The sequence below is a fragment of the Hippichthys cyanospilos genome, chromosome 9 (genome assembly GCF_059441005.1).
Source record: "Hippichthys cyanospilos isolate Australia breed blue-spotted pipefish chromosome 9, RoL_Hcya_1.0, whole genome shotgun sequence".
NCBI lineage: Eukaryota > Metazoa > Chordata > Actinopteri > Syngnathiformes > Syngnathidae > Hippichthys > Hippichthys cyanospilos.
This window is the reverse complement of record NC_142377.1, coordinates 3,257,937-3,276,049: the sequence shown is the minus strand read 5'-3', so window position 1 is coordinate 3,276,049 and position 18,113 is coordinate 3,257,937.

Genomic DNA, 18,113 nt, shown 5'->3' with positions numbered 1-18,113 from the left:
TCAAATTGACTTACAAATGTGATATTTTGACCGGAAACTTGAATTGGAATGGGCGTTTCACGGGCCGCGTAAATGATGTGGTGGGCCGGATCTGGCCCCCGGGCCTTGAGTTTGACATCTGTGTTCTAGGCTTAACCTCACTAGGGTCACTGGCTTGCTGGTGCCTATCCCAGCTGTCTACGTGCAGTAGGCAGGGGACATCCTCAACTGGTTACCAGTTATCGCAGGGCACACATGGAAGAACAAGCATTCACATACCCAATCAAGCCTTAGGACAATTTAGAGCACAGGTGTCAAACTCAAGGTCCCCATCTTTTTATGTGGCCCGTGAAATGCTCATTCTTACTTCAAGTTTCTGACTAAAATACCAGTTTCTCAAGTTGGCTTCAACTTTTATAATTCTTTTTGTTGTCAATACCCCTTTTGAAAGGTTTTTAGTGGTCTCATTTCAAAATGTGGGACGACCATATTTCAAATTGATTTGACTTCACCATCATAAAGGCCCTCTGACATAAACTATAACTACAATCTGGCCCATGACAAAAATGAGTTTGACACCCCTGATTTAGAGTGTCCAATAAACCTACCATGCATGTTTTTGGAACGTGGGAGGAAGCTAGAATACCCGGAGAGAATTCAGGTAGGCTCGGGGAGAACATGCAAATTCCACACAGGAAGGTCTGAAAGAGATGGACTTAAATTTGGGACTCTGAACTTTGAGGCGAGTGTGCTAGCCACTCTTCCACCGAGCCACCCGCTATGAAAACAGCTTAAAATTCATATAGTCTCAAACACATCTCAAGGTTAAAAAAAAAAAAACAGACTCATGGGGCAGCACGGTGGCAGACTTGGTAGCATGTCCGCTTCACATGCATAGGTTGCGGGTTCAATTTCGGCTCTGGCTTTCCTGGGTGGCGTTTGTTTGTTCCTTCCTTGCCTACGTGAATTTTCTCTGGGTGCTTTGGTTTCCTCCCACATTCTCGAAAACATGCATGGTAGGTATAATAGACATTCCAATGGGTGTGTTTGTAAGTGTGAATGGTTTGGTTTGGACGTTATCTGGCCAAAGGTGCCTCTTTAAAAAGTGTTCTCTTTTGATTAACAGTTTTTGTGTTGATCTAATGATTCCCTCAATATTTCATCATCATGTTCATTTCAGTTTCTTTTTTAATAATAATAATAAAAAATGATTCGAAGTTTAGTAAAATATAGTAGTTAAATGAAACAGTAGTACTGTAGTCATATAGAGCAGTGGTTATCAAATAGGGGGGGTCTATTTGAAGGAACTTCAGGGGGTACTTGAGATTTTAAATAAAACAAACAAAACATGCAAAAATCCTATAAAAATAATTATTCAATTAATTACAGTGGACCCTCGGGTCACATTTCGAAGTGGAATACAAACTTTTTTTGTCCCCTCTTTACGGCATTTTTCCCGCTTTACGGCATCAACAACAATCGCAAAATTCAAACTTGGTGTTCAGCATGCGTGCATATGACTGCACGAGTCGCATGATGCTCATACGCCGCTACATGTGTCACTACATACGTCACTACATACGTCACTAAAATACTGGTTTGCTATTGGTCGGCGTCATGGTGTCACCAAGATTTCAATATGCTAAAGACTTGATCTTGTGTGAGTGCTTACAATATCGTATTTATTGTGCATTTCAGTGCTTAATTCAAACTTTAATTCTTTAGCCATGGGTCCCAAGATTGCTAGTGATGTTAAAAGGAGAAGTAAGAAGATGATTAGTATGGTAACGAAGCTGGAGATAATCAAGAAATATGAAAAAGGCTAAGCTAGGCTACCCTCACAAGGGAATATGGCCGTAACTAGCTCACGTTACGTCACTCCAAAGGTAAATGAAATTTCATTTTTTCTTTATATATATTTTTATTTATGATGACATTTAATTATATACATGTATATTATATAATGTATAAGTAGCACTTACTTTACTATTTTGTTACAAATTTCAATGTGTATATACAATTTTCATTTTTTTACTTGGGATTTTATATGTTTTAGCTAATTACCATAGGTTTCTATTGTAGGTCATACAATGATTTCTCCTTACGATCCCAACTCCGGAACAGATTCATTTCATACTGCGGGTGTCCACTGCAATTGTCTCAGGAAAATGTAAGTTCATAAAAGAAATTTTATGATCAGTAGGTTATTCAATTTCAAAACTGTAAAAACTCCTCCCCCACACTAGAATGGTTCGACCCAACTTGTTATGTGCCACCTCTCATTACCTGTCAAGTTAATGATTTCTTTTTGTGAACATATCTCCACTATTATCCCAAAAGAGGACATTTTAAGTTTAATATTTTTCTTTGGACAAACATTTTTTTATAATTATTTCTTTTTGAGAATAGGTCTGATGAATATTTTTGGTGGGACAAAAAATTATTCATAATTAAGTTAATTATTTATTTTTGTGAACAGATATCTATTGTAATCCCAAAACAGGACGCTTTATGTTTAATATTTATCTGTGGACAACTTTTCATTTATAATTATTTCTGTTTTAGAACGGGTCCCACTTTATGTTGATTTTTTGTTGACAAATATTTATGAATAAGTAAGTTAATTATTTATTTTTGTGAACAGATCTCTACTGATATCCAAAAAAGGATGCTTTAAGTTTAATATTTTTCTGTGGGAAAATATTTATTTATAATTATTTATTTTTGAGAAATGGTCTGACACTTTATATTGATTATATTTTGTGGAAAAATATTTATTATTAATTAAGTTTTTTCTTTTTGATAATAGAGTTCTTCTATGAGACACTGGGATGTTTTAAGTTTTGCACTGGTCAAGGGGTACTTGGCTGGAAACATATTTCACAGGGGTACATCACTGAGCTAGAGGAAGGCAAAGAACCCTTCCATCAACAATAACAATGTACAGTGGGGGGGGGAGAGCTTGAGGTTATTTCCCTAACAGAAATCACATGCTTTGTGGCACAGGTGTCAAACTCAAGGCCCAAGGGTGAGACTCACGTCACTACACGCATCACTGCTTACGTCACTACATTGCTGGTCTGCTATTGGTTGGCGTCACGGCTCCCTAAGATACTGGTCTACTATTGGTCGGCGTCACGGGGTCACTAAGATGCTGGTCTGCTAATGGTCGGGGCACGAGGTCGCAAAGATGGCTGCCTAATTACTTGACGTGTGAGTGTGCTTTCAATATCGTATTTATTGTGTATTTTAGTTCTTAATTCAAACTTTAATTGGTTAGCCATGGGTCCCAAGATTGCAAGTAATGTTAAAGAGAGAAGTTAGAAGATGATTTATATGGAAATGAAGCTGGAGATAATCAAGAAATACGAAGAAGGCTAAGCCTTCACCAGGGAATGTGGCCATAACAAGCTCGTCATGTCACTCAAAGGTAAAAACATCCTTTACATATTTTTTATTTATTATGTTATTTGATTGTATACATGTATATTATATATAATTAGCACTTCCTATACTCTTTTGATACCAATTTTTAATATGTTTATACAACTTTGATGTTTTTACCTGGGGTTTTACACGTGTTGGCTAATTAGCATAGGTTTGGATTGCCCAAATTCCATCTAATTTGCTTTACGGTCCCAATCGTGGAACCTATTAAGCTCATTAACCAGGAGCCCAGTGTATAAGAGAGGACATGAGAAAAAAGGAGCACACAAAAAAAAAGAGTACAGAAGCAAAAAGGAGTGCATAAGAAAAAAAAAAGAGTATACAAGTCAAAAGGAGCACACAAGAACACAAGAGTACACAAGAACAAAGGAGCACCCAAAAACAAAAGCACACACAAATAAAAAGGAGCACAAGAAAAATTAAGCTTTCAAGTGAAAAAAAGAGCATCTAAGAAAAAAGAGACACATTAACTTTACAACACACTAATTGGTTGCTGTGGGTGGGGGAGAGGGGTTTGGCTCACTGCCGATCGGACGACATGATTGGAAGTACACGTACGATTGGACATTGCGGGACGTTTGTACTGTTACAAGTTTTTTTGTTTATTTGTTTTTAAATGGTCGCTATCAACTACTCAAATGTTGTGGTTGCTATCAAACAATCGCGAACCTGTCAAATTGCTTCTCAGGGCCTATTCAAAATGGCTGTATTCAAATGAAACAAATGATTTATGCTCTGGTCCTGTTCCCAAGTAGAATTTTATTTGTTAAGTGGCCATAATAGATGAGGGAATTGCACAGGGAGAGTTGGAAGAGTGCAAAATGTTTTGTGAGCAAATATTTCCCATTGTCATTGCTTTTTACCTTGAGTGAATCCCTGCAAAACCCCACAACTACACTTGGGCCCAACATTCGCCTCAGCATAGGTCCTGAGGCGAATGAGGCGAACCAAATCAAATCGGTTTGTTAAAATGCATTAATTCAAAATGCATTAATCCGACAGGTGTCAAACTCAAGGCTCGGGGACCATATCCGGCCCACCACATCATTTTATGTGGCCCGCGAAACACTGAAATGACTCCAGGTTTCTTTTTAAAATGCCAAACTTGCATGTTGTCTTCAACTTTTAAAAACTTGGGAGGAAAAAAATGTTTTTGTTCCCAATCTCTCTATTGCTAAGGGTGCGACAGACACACTTACTCTCCAGGCAGGCGTTGCAAATTTGCAACAATAATATAAGAGTCCCCTAAGTATTCCACATTAATATTTATTGAGTTTTTTTTTTTTTTTAGAAGTTTGGAAAAAAAAAAAAAAACCTTAATTTGAGCCTGAAAGGGTTCAAATTTATCTGACCACAGTCATTTCGGCCCTCTCACAGAAACTCCAATTACAATGTGACCCACAATAAAAATGGTTTTGACACCCTTGCAATAATGTTTTTTTTAATATTAATTTATCCTTAACATATTTTATTGTTTGAATTAATAAATCATTGAATAGATTATCAAACATTTGAGCATGCATTGTAGCATTTTTCAACCTAGTCTACAATTAGCTATCCTATATGTACATTTTAAAAATAAATATAGTTCATGACCTCAAATTCTGAGCTTTGAAACCACACTGTCAGCTAATATAGAGCAAATTCTGTTTACTTGGCATAAGAAACAGGACAACGCTCCGCTCGTATGGCATCAGTTCATCAATTTTTGTTGTTGTCATGTAACAGCAACCGATACAGGGAAGCCCAGACTTCTTCTCCCCAGCCACTTGTTGTATATCTTAAAGGGGAAACCTGAAGCCTTTCAAAGCCAGCCGGGAGACAAAGAATAAATCACACTGCATGATGGGGTGCACAATTAAGATTTCTTCTTTCATCTGATATTTTTAGGTCCATATTTACATCCAAATTGTAAACTGCACTTAAAATCTTGTCATAAATATATTGAATGTATTGATGTTGGATTTCCCGTTTGTCGTCTTTATTTCAAATACCTTCCTATTTCAAAATTCAAGAGTTTTATTGTCATATGCATAGTAATACTACACAGTGAAATCCTTATTCTGTTCACTTCCATGAGCAGACTACATTACATAACCAAGCAAATAATAAAGTAGGCAATATAAAACTAAATAAATAAACATGTAAATAAACAATAATAGAGCAATAGTGCTAGCGGCCAACTTATGACATTTGCAAAGCCTTTCAATGGCTTTGTTGATTGGCTTAGCTTGGACTCCCATAATGCTATAATATATATATATATATATATATATATATATATATATATATATATATATATATATATAGTGTATATTAGTATACTTTTACACAAAGGGGGGCATCTTCCTCCATAAAAAAATGCATATATTTATTGAAAGGGCTGATGCCACTGAATTTGACAGTAAAAATATATCCATATTTGATGACGTTATGACCCTTTCAAAGTATGCTCCAGTTGGGTGATAATATTATCATTAGTGGAAAATCCCTGGACAGCCAGGGATTAAGCAAAAAGGCAAACATATGTGAGCATTTGCTGTCCTGGCATGTCAGAGCGCTAGATCTAATAAAAGCTTGCTTTCATATAAGCAATGCTCTCAAAATGTGTTTGGATGCAATATTTCTTTTAAAATCATGTATTATTTCATCTGACAACCACAGGCACTCCTCAAGATGTTGTGCCTGTACCCGGACCCCACATGAGCAGAAAAAAGGGTGGGTGGATTACAATACTTATTTGCACAGGTTTATCCACCCAGATTATATAATCATTATGAATGCAACAAGTGTATAACTACCTTGGAGCAGAATTTTTCCTGAAAGTGAAAAAAGATGTACACTTACAAAAAATTAATGTTTCTCTTCAAGAGAGCAAACTTTAAACCGTGCCACAGAGGTCATGTAAAGATATGGCAACAGGAAGCTGGTTATTGTAAGGGGTGCTTCTGCTGGTTAATGATCACCAACAAACCAGGAAGTGAGGTGAGACTGAGGACAAAAAAAATGCTGGGCCTCACCATCTTAGAGGCGCTTGGTTCCTGGCAACACAGTGGCGGTCTGTGCCAGCTTTGGGCCACTTCTGTCCTGGGGATTCTTTGAGCCTAGAAGAATGTCGAGGGGGAGATTTGGAAAACTGCCCCCGGTTCAAGATGAATGGCTGCTACCAAAAAAATAAATAAAAAAAGAGAAGCCCCCCAAACCCCATTGCCTCCAACCTTCCTTCTTTAGATCTTGAAAGGAAATGTGAGTCATCTGTTCTTCTCATTCTTCTGAATGTCATTATCTTATCTTCTTAACCCAGTTCGTACTTGCAGTGTTAGTTACAACACATATTGGATGGTAACCATAAAAATGAAGAAAAAGAACAGACTGTTTAAAAACAAAGATTGGATAGTGGCACGTGCCAAGGAGAAAATGAACATTCCTGAAGTTGTCTTTCTAAGGCAGTGCTTCTCAAATATTCTTTGGAAAACAACCCGAAGGAAAGAGAAAACATTTTGCACCCCGGCCATTTGCCGAGATTACTATAATTTGCTCATTTTCTATAACGTGTTAAAATATACATAAAAATGTATCCTTTTTAAAAATGAATAAAATATAAAACAATATAAATCAACTTTTAAAAAGTGTTACCTTTACTTTTTAACTGGTTTACAGGCAGGTTACATGTTAGTCTGAAACAGAAAAAAAAGTAAAAAAAAATGTATTCTTATCAATTTTGCCTAGCTGACACATTCGAAGCTGAAAAAATACTAAATCAATAAATAATAATGAATGTAAATTGAGCTATAACATTTACACAGGAGCACCAATATCTTAAACATTTTAACCTGAAGAAAAACATATATGCTGATTGGTTCTAAATTAAATTAATCATGAACATGATTCAGAAAAAAAATGTTGTTGAAGGCAATTTAAAAAGTTAAAAACAAGTGCCACTTTTAACCTAGTGAAGAAGATGTGCAATTACACTCTCTTCACATAATAATTATAATCATAATCATAATCATAATAACTTAGGCAGGTGTGCGCAAGATTCTGAGCCGAACAAACCCGCGGAAAAGCAGCCGGTCCAGATAAGATTGTTGGAGCTAGCTGATGTATTTGCAGACATCTTTAACCTGTTCCTTGCACAAGCCTCTGTCCCCACCTGCTCCAAAGTGATTGTCCCCAAGGAACGCATTGTGACCTGCCTGAATGATTACCGCCCTATTGCGCTCACCCCAATCACAATGAAGTGCTTTCCTCACACACTAATCTGCCTCATCACCAGTCATTTTACCACAGGCACAAATGCACTTTACAATCCTGCTAAATACGTAATATTTTGCACTACATGATATTTTGCACTATTTTATATAAGTTCCTTCACTCAATCTACTCCGTAATATGCTCAAAATGTAAATCCATTCATTAGTGGTTCATTATTACTGCCCTTATTGTTCTATTACAGTTTTTTTTCTTGTTTTAATGCCTACCTTATTATTTGCTCAATGTAGTCTGCTTGGGAAAGTGAACAGAATAAGAATTTCATTGTGTGGTATTCCTATGCATATGACAATAAAACTCTTGAATCGAACTTCATGAGGGTCACGAGGACCTATCCCAGCAGTCTAAGCTGTCTTTAGGCAATAGACGGGGTACACCCTGAACTGGTTGCCACTCAATCCCAGGACACACATAGATAATCAACCATTCACAACAGATATTCAATATCTTCCATTTTGGGGGGGAATGTGAGAGACAGAAGTACTATGAGTAAACCCATGCAGGCACGAGAGAAGGTGCAATCTCCAAGCAGGACAACCTGCTAAATGTTCATCTTTATCCAGCCAGCTAACCGTCCCTCATATAGCCTCATATAGCCTTCCCTCACTTTCCATGAATGAGAGTACTTGACTTTATTCTCAATATTCACATTTTCTTTGTAGAACCGAGGATACTCCAACCTACCAAAATTGCATGTAGTCGTTGATTCACAATTATTCATGTATTCATTTTTTCAGGCCAACAACTACGAATTATACTGTCTACATTAACCCCCCTGTGGCATTATGTAACAAATTATGGAAATTCCTTAGATTTTTTTATGCTATCATAAAAGACTCAATGGGAAAAAAAAACTCGTGAGCTGGAATTTCCATCAGATGATTAAAAACATGTAAAATTTCAAAATGCAACGATTCTGATATTTCTATGGGATTGCAGCTGGACGTGCAATATTTTGTGCGCAAAAATAATCATCGTCCACATTTTGGACCATATAAATCCATTATAAAAACAATTTTTGAGATGCATTTTAATAGGATTTATTGCATTGATTTTGCACCGATTTTTGCAACATTCCGTTTAGGCGGAAAACTAAGTCAGCAAACAGAACATTCTTTTGTTGACTTGTGTTTCACCTCAAGACAGTAGGAGGTGGTAGGGACCAGTCAATGGCTGTCTTAAAGTGTCATCATCACTTCTCAGCCTACAAAGACAGACCATACCATTTTTCAATTTTTTGTGGGTGTTGACAAATTTAACCTACATAGGTATGGATAGAAGTGATGCTAATAAACAATTTGAGTGGTTGAAGGAAAAAAAATATTCAAAAATAATAACTAATTATTATGCCTTTAAAAGCATTAGGAAAGAAAAAGCATTGTGTATAGTTTGCAAAGTATGTGCACAAAGGTTAAGAAGGTAAATTGCCACTTCCTGATAGATTTTTTTATATTTCTTTGTGTTGCTTATGTTAAGTTGTGCAACCAAGTTACAAGAAAAAAGTTAAAAAGTACTGTCCCCCCCAAATTTGTGCAATGAATAATTTTGTACATGCCGCTGGGGCATGAATCACACTGCTGCTGGTCAAAGGATGTCTTTTTATGAATGGAAAAAAAAGACGTTAGAAAGTAACAAATATAGTCTTACAAATTAACTAACTTGTTCTTGTTCAAGTTTGCGAAGCTGGGAATGAACGGATTTGCATTCGCCGGTGACTAATGAATAACATCTTGCAGCCAGCATATAACTCATTCATTCAAAACAAAGCACATCTTCATATCATAGAGAAAAAGATCATGAAATTCGTGAAGGCTGTCCACCCCCAAGCAAGGGTGTATGCAACTGGCCGATTATGCAATCAACTAGATGCATGCTTAAACATCAATTTGAATGAGTGATGCGTATCGAACAAATATTTGCTCAGCAAACTCAACGAGCAGCTTCACACTCTCTTCTCTCTTCTTAGAGGAAATACCGCACCTTGAGTTGACACCCAATAAGAAAGGCTGCAGGCAGTATGGGTTCATTTTCCATCCAGCAAATAAGTTTCTAACCCCACCATGTTCAGAACTACCAATTTCAAAGGGAATGAGAGGAGCCCCTTTGAATGGCAACAAATGAAGTCAGCCATGTTCTCGCCCACAATCTTGAAAAATGACATCTTTCTCACTGCAGCAAGGTGCAAAAATACCAAAAAGAAAGCCAATCACAGCCATGTTCAGATTTAGACAGCACCATGCACTAGAGCTGGGCAATACATCAGATTTATTTGATTATTTATTTGAGAAGCTATGTTAAGAAATCCGGGTTTTGCAAAATTGCTGGATTGCAACTCCCTGTGAAATATTATTACAGCCAAATATCAATCCAACCCTATCAAAACATTTTTGGATGAAAAAAAAACAAAAAACAAAGGAAAACTTAAAACAGCGTGCTGTGCCTCTATGTTTGATATAATAAACTTTGGGACAACATTAGTAAATGTATATATGTATATTATTCAGGAGCTAGCTAGATTGTGGAGCATCATCTGTTCTATTTCGCTCTCATCAGCCAGAAAATTTTCACTCATGACAATATGCATCCATATACAATTTAATTTGAAAAAAAAAAAAAAACTCTTTACAATAGTTGCTAAAAACTTAACTGTGGCATTTCAGAATTTAGGCAAGTACAGTATATGTTAGATATGTCAAGCTATTTTATGCCAAAACTGATTTAAAATAACTTAATTGTTTTCTGGCCATTTGTATGCCTATTGATTTTTGAATGAGAAAAATTTTATCTCATTAAATGTTTGTGTGTTATGGTTACGTCCGCCTCACAGTTCAGGGACCCAAGTTCAGATCCAGCTGGCTACGGCCTTCCTGTGTGGAGTTTGCATGCTCTCCCCGAGTCTGCGTGGGCTCGTGTGCCCTGCAATTGGTTGTGTGCCCTTCAATTGGCCGGCAACCAGTTCAGGGTGCCCGAAGTCAGATGGCATAGGCACATGCAAGCCTGTGACCCTTGTAAGGAAAAGTAGCTACAGGAAATGGATACATCAAGAAAAACAAAAAAATCTGGACCTTATTTATTGGCCATATCACCCTTCCTTGCAATAGACCTAAAGTATCATGTATCATGTGGCTGCTAAGTTCATTGGTGTTCCTAAGAGCAGATGCCACTCAGGCGCAATGGACATTTGTAAGTTTATGATAGAATATGATATTTCACAAATAAAACAGCTTCATACGATAGCAATATACGGTACCATTTGGCCACAGGCTTCTTGTAATTAAAGGAGGAGCAGTAACTATTGCATGCTTGACAGCTGCAAATGAAACTAAGTGAGCAAGTTGCTCACTACAGTACATCATTCTAAGTCAAAAATAATAATTTGACATTGGCAAACATCAGGCTGGATCAGTGTGCACTTGGGACAAACTACAGTACCCACGTAACATTCGATGATGCAAACACACGTTCCAACAAGTTATGCAACAGGTGTATTGGAAACCTTTTGTCCAGATCAAACAAGACACTTTGGCAAACATCCACAACATGTGGAAATTATTCACAGAGGTGCAGTGATGCAATACATTCTTTTAAATCCAATTCTGTGTAAAAGATATTGAGGGGTGAACTGTACTAAAGGCTAAGCTCACCTAAACCTCCTAATGGAAACTGTCTAATACTGATATAAAAGTCCACAATAGAAAAACAACACAATAAACAATAAACCCATAACGTAGCAACTGACCAATAATGTAATAAAAGCCCTGAACCAGCTGTATAACATATGAAATTTTGACCATGACCTAAGAGCGCGAGGGGGGTGGGGGAGTATAGGTGTAACGTAGATTTGCATGAGGTTTGTATGCTTCTTCTTGATACATATTGACCAGAACTATTCGTAGACTATTATTTTTAGCAGCAATTTTACAGTGCAAATTTGTGTTAACTTACCTTGTCATTCTTGCAACAGGGATCTTGATGACAAGGTTTCCAAATGCTGGTGAATCCACTGTGGAAAGCAAATCTCTGAATGAATCTCCAAACCTCTTGATGTCAAAGTGGCATCCCTCAGCGAGGGAGCGCGATCCTCCCCGTGTTTTCTTTTCACTAATTTCACGTTACTTTGGCACCACTCTAAATGTTTTGTCAAATCACTGTATGCCTATTTGTTCCTATTTGGCGAAGTGGACAGCTTCATAGGTGTCGCACTCAATGTGCACCTAACGATTATATTCTTCTAGTCTTTATCTCTGATGAACTGAAAATAATGGGCGTATGTCCATCTTGCATACGGACATTTCTCCTTTGCTCTCCTGGTGTTTTTTGCAAATTTTGGGGAAAACCCCCCCACCACTTTCAGGCTAAAAATGCATTGTGTTACTCTCATTCGTAACAAGTACCGTATTTTTCGGACTATAAGTCGTTTTTTTTCATAGTTTGGCCGGGGGTGCGACTTATACTCTGGTGCGACTTATGTGTGACATTATTAACACATTATTACATCTTTTCACATGTTATTTTCACACTAAATCGCAAGAGGGCACTCTGGGCCTGTGTTAATCATTTCAACAATGCCGGTAATTTATAAAAACAACTGAGAAGGACTGAACTAAAATGGCACCGATGAGTCTGACGTAAGCGACACCGAAGAGGAAGTGGCGAATCGTTTACCTCCCGAGTTGGAGGAGTTGTTTAAAAGTGGGTAGCACGGGTAGCAGCTGAGTCCGGTGAATTAGCAGGCCGGCATAGCAGCCCCAGTTCCCTTAGCTAGTTCTCCAGTTCCGTGTTTAAAACTTGGCAAATCTTGCTTCTCAGGATGTGTAAGAAGACCCGTCGACTGTGCACGTATTGTGGCGTAAACTGACCTGTAAAACTTTCAGACAAGCACTTGTTTGACGAACAAATCAACGCATTGTCGGAAGAGTGAGCCGGCCGGCCGGCCACAAGCCGGCTGAGCTAGCGGGGCGGCCGAGCGAGCGGCCGCTGCGTCTACACACGCCATATATTTTATCATTATATTTACATTTCCCCCCAAAATGCGACTTATACTCCAGTGCGACTTATATATGTTTTTTCCCTCTTAATTATGCATTTTTTAGGCTGGTACGACTTATACTACGGAGCGACTTATAGTCCGAAAAATACGGTACAATATTTCTATTTTTTGTGTTTAAGACCTCATTTTAATTATTCCACCTTCTGAAGCCTTTGTTCCATGTCCATATTTTTGTGGTGTTTCGTTTTATGATGCTGTCTCAGCAATGTGGGGAGTAATGCATTACAAAAGTAATGTAATTACTGTAATGCATTACTTTTTGCTGTCATATGTAGTGTAATATATAAAATCTCGGCATACTCTGTTCAGAAAAGCCAGAAAACGCAAAGCAAGTGTGATGTCACTGGCAGTTTTATTGTAGCAGTAGAGATGGCTAAATCAGCCTGGCCATTTACAAAGAAGGTTTTGATCAAAACGTTTATGCTTAAAGTTTGTGACACAGGTTCGCCAGACAAAAGGCAACGCTTTCTAAACTTGAGCCTAAGCAGAAACACCGTTGCTGAGCATGTCCATCAATGTAAAAGAGCAGTGCTGTGATGAAGGGAAAAGATTCCATCACACATGCCCAGGCTGTGGATGAGAGCACCGATAATTCTAACATTGCCCAGTCATCAATTTTTATTCGCGGTGGACTCCAGCCAGAGCACAACAGTGGAGTATTTAGTGTTATGTCTTTTGCGTGAAAAAACTACATTTCACTTGAGTGACTGATAGAAAATTGCTGATATATTTATTTCTTTGAAGAAAGGTTTTGCCTACTTTTGCCATTTCCTAGAGAAAATACATTGATGGTGTCTTAAATAATACCGCCTGGACGAGACAAAACTGTGCAGTCTTTTTTAATCTTTTTTTTTTTTTTTTTTTAAATGAATATTTGATCAGTCCAGTCCTCGGCTTTGTGTTAATAATTCCATATGACTCCCTGTACATTTGACTTTTGAAACCCCTGCCGTTTATATGCGCCATCCACTTGCCTCCTCAACAGAATTCTTTAAAAAAACAACAACAAAAAAGAGACAGACCAGTACCAGCAAAATTGACGGTACCCTGAAATTAATATTTTGTTGAAGAAAGTTTTGAGGAAACCAATGCCTAGCAGACCGAAGACTAATGCTAATTGTCAGTGAGATTCTGCACCTGTCAACAGGTATTTTGGCTCACTCCTGATGAACAAACCGCCGTTTGTCTGGGGTTTGAAAGGTGTCTTCTTCTTATGGCATGTTTCAGCTCCTTCCACAGATGTTCAGTTGAATTCAGAACGTTAGCATGCTGGCTTTACTATTTATTATTTAACAGACAAGTGGGGCACAACATTTACATTGTATTTTATTTTATAGTAGCATTTCAAGTTACAATTTTACACCTCTAAGTTATTTGCTGTGAACAAAATTGCAATGATCAACAGGTGCCTTACCTCGCTTTTTTGGGGTAATTGCATCCCGAAAACCACGTGTGAAAAGTGAAATCCACAAATAGGAGCCCTCCTTCCACCACCCAGGAATTTCCATACATGTGTATGTGGGTACCAGAATTTTTTAAATGTGAAAAGCGTTTAAAAAAAGCATTTATACCATACCTATTTATACCTTATGCACACACACGCATTCATTGGCAGGAGTCGGGTAATGGGTGGGTCCTCAAGGCCCTCAGATGTCAAACTAAAGTGGCACCTGTAGCTGACCAAACATGATTAGCAAGTAGAGTTTTTTTGTTTTGTTTTTTGTTTGCTTATTTATTGCACGGCCATGGACCAAGGAGAGCAGGAGTGGATTACGACACCTTGGTGGGAGTGAATTACAATGCCACAAATTTGCAGACAATCAGCCACCCCAAGCATCAGAAATCCCAGGCGAGGAGCTCAGGGAGGAACAGGCTGGCAAGTCCAGCAATTTTGCTTTAAATTAACCAACCCTGTGCCTCTGGAATCCCAGGGGGAGCTCCAGAAAAGACAGGCCCGAGAGCGAAGCATTTTTGCAGACAAAAAAATTGCCCCTAGGGGGAGTTCCAGGACGGACAGGCAGGCAAGCACAGCCAATTGGCCTCAAATCAGCCAACCCTGAGCCCCCAGAAGCCCAAGAGGAGCTTGGAGAGTGACAGACCGGCGAGTGCATCGGTTTTGCCCACAACCAGCCGCCCATGTACAAATGTCTCGTGTGGATTGCCATCTGTGGATACAACTTTCTTTTCTATGAGCGAATCTCTCGTGAGATTGCCGCTTGGGGTACAAATCTCCTTTTCTGTTGGTTTGAGTCACAAAATACAAATTGAGATTATGTCACACCAAGCAACCAAGGAAAGTAAGTCGATCTGCGAGCCTTCTGCCGTGCATGCGTGTAACGGCAAGGAATATGGAGCTTTCAATCTCTCATCACGCTCATATATAATGTATGTAATGTTTGTGTTATGATCAAGTGAAGTTTTTGTAGGCCATTTGAGGCCTAATGCTTGGAAAATGGCTTCATTTTGGGAAGCTTCTATAACAGCTAGGGGTCCTCTCCTGGCTGAAATAAACACTGCAGCTGATTTGAAAGAACCCTTCCCTTTGAAAAACTGGTTTTGATACACACACGAACGCTGAAATCGAATCTATTAACAAACATAAATTAATGAATTACAAATAAAGATTTTTTTATTTGTTTTTTATTCTTGTACTTATGTGGCTGTTAATCTTAATTTACACTACGAATGTCCAATTTATAATTCATTTCACAGTTATGTTTTTGAAATATAATTGGCTGTAATGACAGAAGTTGACAAATCACAAAGACATCATGATATCAGGTCAACATTTTGTGTATTTTGACCATTTTTGGGTCATTTTCTACCGCATCATTCTCACAGTATTTTAGCCAAGGGATGGCTCACTCCTATAACTGGTTGTGCCATTTGGAACTTTGCCATTTTGCCACCATCTGGGTCAAATTTCGCCTAGTGTCTTCATTTCAGTGATTACTCTAAGGTGTGAAATACCTTTGATGTAAAGCTCAAAAGATGGTACAAAATACCACACAAGGGTTAAAAAGAAATACAAGAGCGATTGTTTTTAATACAACATGGTGCAAAGCTAAATATTTGGTATTTTTCATCTTAGTGAATTTCTTTGGGACAATTGAAGGAATTTACCTGCACTGAGCAGTAGCATGATAAAGCTTGAACACTATAAATAAATGACAAAGACAGTATGCCATATTTTTATTTCTACTTTTTTAATGGTTTGGCATAGTGTGAAATTCAGCAGTCAACTGAGGCACATTTTACACATACTAAGTTTTATTATTAGACTTTTGCACAGTATGAATCTCTTCAAAATACTGCGGTTGTGTCATGGCAACTGATACGGTGTTGGGCACGTTACTTCAAAACTATAATGCATTATTTATTACTTATTACTGTCATTCCACAGTAATTAGTTACATTATAATATTACTGTATTTGAAATATAAAGTATTACATTAATACTGCATTACTTTTACATAAATTTAACCAGGATACCCGGAAATATTGTAGAGAATTATTGTCACATGTGGAGTTTGTTTTCTAAATGTAGCTAATTATGTTCATTACAAATCCAGTGCATATGACCTTAAACTCGATTTAAGTCAACCCACAGGCTCAAAATGATCCCAAAATGAATATTACTGCTCCCTTGGAGTTGTATATGATGCATAGGTTGCTGACAAATAAAATTAATTGAACAACGGTCTCTACATACCAACAATACACCAGCTCCATCTCAAGGCAACCACATGAACTGCATCCATGTTATACACTGCTTCAATTAATATGATGAATTTCACGGATTTAGGAGCGTTTTTTTATTTTTTTATTTTTGGGCTGTATATTATAATGCGTTGTTACTGTCATTCGTACCGAATAAAATATTATTAGTGTTTTATATGTAATGCCTTACACTACCACGTTACAGCAAAAAGTCATGCATTACAGTAATTACATTACTTTTGTAATGCATTACTCCCAACGCTGGATGTATATGCCCTTTTTGCACATGATTAAATGGTAGTCAGTTGACATAATTTTGGATATTTTTCTTCAAAAATATTCAAATGATATCGGCTATGTTAATTTACCAGATTTCAATCATATGCAACCGGGGTAAACATCCAATTTAGGTAAATTCAGTAGAACCGAAGGATTTTTTTTTCAGTGTAATGAAAAAAAGTCATGACGATTCCAAGGGCCAGAGAAAATGGTATTTTCAATTTGGAGCATTGATGAAAAAAGTGATATTTTCTTCCGCTTCTTCTTCTTTTTTATTTATTTATTTTTTTACTAAGGTCCAAATCCACTGAGGTGCTCCTGCCAACCGGCACACATTCACATACATTACCATGAATCAGAATATCTGCAAAGTCTGAGACCAAATCAGTAAGGGTGGGAATCTTTGCCTGTCTCACGATTCGATTCCATTCTGATTTCGGGGTCTCCAATTCAATTCAGAATCGATTTTCGATTCAAAACGATTCGATTCAATTATTTAAAAATTATTTCTGCTTCAATCTATAAAAGTGCAAAAAAAAAAATCATCATACTATGTGGGTTATTTTTGCAAGACAGAATAACAAAGGGAGATGGTGTTTTTTTTTTTTTAAGTTTTGATTCGTAAGGAGCATGTCTTTTTCCACAAAAATAGCATGTTGACAACTGCTATTTTTTAAGATACTATAAACTATATCTTTTATATTACAAAATAAGATGAAACGAAAAAGTAGAACATTGTCATTTCATACTACAAAATATTATTTTATTAATATATTAATTAATATTATTATATTTTTAAACTGTTCCCAAATGAAAACTATTGCTATTTATCAGTACATTTATGACAAGATATACTGTAAATATGAACTTTTTCAAGTGAGCAGCTAAATTGATAGTACGGGTCTAGGTAAGGGGAAAACATCGGGAGCATTATCAGTAATAATTGTAACTTTTTTTTAGTAGACAGTATTTTTATTCATTTGCATGTGTGTGAGTAACATGTGTTTGTGAATTAATTTGGAGTTTTAATGCATTTATAATAACTATTACTTACTATTTGCTTTATGTTCTGCATGCATATTTTTTTCTTGGTTAGCTCATTTATTTCGGTAGTTCATTCCTTAACAGCAAAGTGAAACTATTCTGTCCTCACTGAGACGAGTATAAGCTTAGACCAAGGTAGACAGCAAGCTAAACTCTGAAGTGATGACACAAGACGTCCTTATAGTGGTTCGTAGCGTTGAATGCACATTTTTGCATCGACATCATCAGAGTGAAACTAAAAATAAAGAAGGTAACTCAAATCAGCCATGTTTTTTGATAGCACGCATTCACAGAAGATGTAAAAGAAGAACTTAAATTAGCT